The 4,799-nt window shown below is 46.6% G+C and overlaps 1 pseudogene; it reads left to right on the top strand.

The window, feature by feature from the left end:
• Positions 1-262: 262 nt before the first annotated feature.
• On the top strand, positions 263-2,677 carry Hirip3-ps1 (HIRA interacting protein 3, pseudogene 1; annotated as a pseudogene).
• Positions 2,678-4,799: the final 2,122 nt, after the last annotated feature.

The following is a 4,799-nucleotide window of genomic DNA, read 5'->3' as shown; positions in this document are numbered from 1 at the left end:
TATATTGAGATATTCATTTCACTTCTATTACATGCATTTTAGTGCATTGCTCTATAGTTAGGCAAAAGTACAGGGATTTTAATCTTTCTGTTCCTAGTGTCAAATAATTTGTGGCTATATGTTTAAATATGATATCAGTCTCGATCAACTAAATATTTGTAAGTGTATACATTACTGAGTCCCCTCAAGTACTATTGAAAATCAAAATTCCATATCAACCTTACAAACATACTACCTAGAAGACCTTGGTTAGGTTGGTCAGTCAGTGGTGATTTCAAAGGACTAATTTTTTGATACACATAGTTACATCTGTTGAGTAAAAGACATTTGATAGGTTTTTTTGAAAAAAGATGTGCATATTTCTGCAGGGCTACCATATTGAGAGCCATACTGTAGTGTGTTCTCAGTGACCAAGTCTCTTGGGTACGACCTCCTGGCACTGTTTTTTTTTTTTTTTTCAGGCTCTTTATTGTGATTATAACATGTCTAGAGGCACTGAGGAGAGATCTCTGATACTTTGGAAACATAATGGATAAAGCAGAGCAGTAGCGCCTTGCTGCTAATAACTATCTTTACATTCTAAAAATACGTTTACTGACAGCATGGCGCCAGGAAACGAGATGCCAGAATTCATATACAGCTTCTTTGGAGCTTGCCCTGACCTCAGCAGGTTTACACACTCCATTGTGCCACAGGCATTTTTGACTCACGTGGGTCAGGGTCATCTTGAACTGGAGGAGAAGCAGGCATTGAAGCAGCTGGCAGAGGAAGAGCTGCTGAAGTTGCAGGCGGATGCTGGTTCCAGGGACGGAAAGCTAGACTTTATCAAAGCGAGGAGGTCTCCTGCTCCCTGAAGTGACCCAGAGAGGAAAAGGTTCTGCTTCAATTCAGCATCCAGCTTTACACCATCCAGTCCAGACTGCTCAGGATGCCCAACAGAGGACAGCACAACCAAGAAGGCACCGCCAAGGAGAGCCTTTAAGGACGTAGTTGAGAGCGCAGATGAACAGCTAAAGACCTGGTTGCCGAGATGGGATTGGAGGAGAGCAGTGAGGAGGAAGCAGAAGGCTCTAGCAGCTCAGGTGAGGTCTAGAAGGCGAGGGCACTGAGGAAGATGGTGATGTGAAAAAAATAACAGAATGGTGGGGCTCGAAAGAAAGCTGGGGCCAAGAAAGTTGGGTCCAAGAACAAGCAAGCACCATACAAGGCAGATAGGAAGCGGGCTAAGGAAGAGAGGGGAAGCAGTGAGGAAGAGGCTGCACAGAGCAGAGCAAAGGTGGAGAGAACCACAGGCACTAAACGCCAGGAGGAAAGTAAATACCACAAAGAGAAGAAAGCACAGAGAGCCCAGATGGAGAAGCAACAAAGGGAGGGGGGTGCGCAGCCTGGAAGAGAAAGAGTGTGAGCAGAAAAATCAGGGCTGGGAGGCTAACGGAAGGTTTGGGAGACAGCAAGAAGAGGAGAGGCAGCCAGTAGTGGGGACAGGAGGGGGAGGAGGGGGAGGAGGGAGAGGAGGAGGAGGGGGAGGAGGAGGGGAGAAGGAGGGGGAGGAGGAGGGGAGGAGGAAGAGCACTTAACGAAGAGAAAGAGCAAGGACAGGACCCAGACTGAGAGTGGGAGAAGGCAGAGCACAAGCAGCGAGGATGACACGCAGGTGCAAGCAGCCGCTCGAGGCACGAAGACAGGCAGCCTGGGCAGCAGTAATGGTGAAGTGGCACACAGAGGCAAGTGAGTGACTCCCAGGCAGGACAGAACACCAAAGAGGAGAGACAGAGCCGCTCCAAGAACGGCAAGGCATAACGTCCCCCTTCCCTCATCAGATGCCAGTCCAGAACCCACAGGCCAGAAGGCTGGCTCTGGTTGCTGTGGAGAGGATCACACAGCTGTGGTTAGGCTAAAGCGTTACCTTCAGGCTTGTGGTGCCCACTGAAACTACAAGAAGCTGTTGGGGTCCTGTCACTCCCACAAGGAGCGCTTGAGTGTTCTCAGGGCTGAGCTGGAATCACTGGGCCGGAAGGGCAATCTTTCTTTGGAGAAGTGTCGGACCCTAAAGGAGCAGCGGGAAGAGGCAGCTGACGTGGTTTCCTTGGACACGAAGATGAAATGCTCAGATGAAATTCCCAGACAAAGGAATCTCCCTAGGGGAGCTTTATCACCGAACCCTGGGCTCAGAAGAGGAGCGGCCACGCCAAGAGCCTCTGAACTGGTCCCATATGTGTGGCATCATTAGCTGTGATGGCGAGAGTAACTGAACTCCATGCCCAGGATGAACCTTACCCTGTTTTACAAGGGCCCGTAGCACTGAAACAGCTTTCAAAGACAGACTATAGCTGCAGGGATCGAAGTCGGCACACAACTCAATTTCATGTTCTCTACAAGGGAAGCACGGGTGTGCGCACCAAGAGCCCAAGTGGAGTGAAAAGGACACCAACCGGCCCACAAAACTTTTGACCCCAAATTCATCTTGCCTACAGGAATTCAGGAATCAGGGAAGGAGCAGAAACTGAGGAGATATGGCTAAGCAATAACTGGGCCAACTAGAGACCCATTCCATGGGCAAGCACCAGACCTGACACTATTAATGATACTGCAGACAGGAGCTTGGCATTCCTGTCCTCTGAGAGGCTCCATTTAGCAGCTGACTCAGACAGATACAACAGAGACCTACAGCCAAACATGGGATGGAGGTTGAGGACTCTTATGGAGGAGTTGGGGCGGGGAGAGGGGGATTGAGTGTCCCAAAGGGGATAGGAACTGCACAGGAAGACCAGCAGAGTCAACTAACCTGGACCCGTGGGAACTCTCAGAGACTGAACCATCAACCAAAGAGCATACATGGACTGGACCTAAGGCCCCCTCCTCACATAATGTAGCTTGCTCTTCATGCAGTAGGAGCTGTCTCTAAAGCTGTTGGCTGTTTGTGGAATCTGTTCCCTTAACCCAGAAGTCTTGTCTGGCCTCAGTGTGAGAAGAAGCTCCTAGCCCTGCAGAGACTTGATGATGTGCCAGAGTAGGGGGATTCTCATCTCTCAGAGGAGAAGGGGAGGGACTATGGGATAGAGACTGTGGGAAGGGAGAACGGAGGAGGGACAGCAATGGGGATGCAAAGTAAGTATAATAATAGTAATAATAATAATAAACAAAAAACAAAAAACCCCACAATAAACCAGACTAAAACCCAACCAAACAACAACAATAACAGCAAAAATAAACAACAAAAAATATTCCTACTTATGTTTGCTTTTCTGTTGCTGTTTATCACAGATGACTAAAGATGACTAAAAAGAACTTGGGGAGAGAAGGGTTTATTTAATCTTACAGGTTATGTATGGCCCATCACCAAGGAAAGCCAAACAAAGAAACTGGGGGCAACAGCCACAGGGAAATGCTGCATTCTGGCCAAGCTCCATAACTGACCTTTGACTCCTTAGTGTGCAGGTCCATTAATGCTATTCAGCTTGAAACAAACGTTATGTGTAACAATGTATAACTTAATTCGAGATCAGAGATGGGTTATAAAGCTCTTAGTGAATAGTGGGTAAGAACCATCTTGGGCCGAGTGGAGCTCCTTGTGGGTTGGACCCAGGTTACAGGCTTGCTCTATCCCTGCCCAGCGTTGTAGTATCACAGCCATGCTTCCTCACTGCTGATATCTGCACAGCTGTCTTATCCCGGGTCAGCGGTGAGGATTCAGTGTGGGAATGGCTACATGGAAAGTACCTAGAAAATACGGAAATGCAGGGCCATACTTTATGGTTTAAATAAAACAATATTTAATTTTTTTACATATCAAAAACTCCTCACCATTTAAAATTATAAGACAGTTCTGTAAAATTTAAATTGTTTTGTTGTTGGTTTCAAATGAATTATTTAATCACATCTTTCTTAATATGATGTGTGCAGCTTAGTAAAACCATGCCAGTTTACTCTGTAATCGGTACTCACACCAAAGGTCAGTGTATTAGACATTGATCTAGGTCAGGAATTATCTGAATAAAAATAAATATCAGATTTTTATACAGTAAACCAGATTGTCCTAGTTTCTTTGCTGTTATAAGATACTCTGATGAAAGCAACTTTGGGGGAAAGGATTTGTTCGGCCCACAGTCCATCTGCACTGAGTTCATCATGGAGGGAAAGACATGGCAACAGGCAGTAAAGGCGGGAAGAGGCCTATTCTCCACCTCCTCAGAAGTCCATAATTTTCCCAAATAGAAAATTATGGGGACAAAGTATTCAGGTGCAAAAGCCTTTGAGGGTGGGGCATTTCATGTCCAAACTAGAATGCAGATAAAATCTGGGATCAAGGCTGGCAGAAATTCTGATCATGGAGTAGTGTGTGCACACGATGGGTTTGGCTACCCAGAGTGAAAGGCCACTGGAGATGGGTTTCTTCTTGTTTACAGTGTATATTAAAGTATGGGAGGCTATCCAGGGAGAAACGTTCAACACCAAAGCATACAAGTGTAAAGATTACAAAGACCCCCTCAAGACCAGCCATACATACCCCCTTACAGTCTCCTTCTCTCTTTTCCCCTTTCTGCCCTCTGTTGAGCTGTGAGTCTCAGTTTACACTGAAGACAGACTGGGGTATTTGGAATATTTTTATAGACTAATGTAAATATAATATAAAAATATGTGAAAGGGCCAAATACCACAGTGGCAGTGGCCCCGCCAGTCAAAGATCACTCTGGTATCCCATGAGACAGAGACCTTAAGGTGCGAAGGGCAACTCATCAGGTTGGCTTCCTTTGGCTGATGCTAGCTGGGTACCATGAGAGGGTACCAGTGGAGAACCT

Source organism: Rattus norvegicus, chromosome 6 (assembly GCF_036323735.1).
Source record: "Rattus norvegicus strain BN/NHsdMcwi chromosome 6, GRCr8, whole genome shotgun sequence".
NCBI classification, from domain to species: domain Eukaryota; kingdom Metazoa; phylum Chordata; class Mammalia; order Rodentia; family Muridae; genus Rattus; species Rattus norvegicus.
This window is presented reverse-complemented; position numbering and strand designations above follow the sequence as displayed.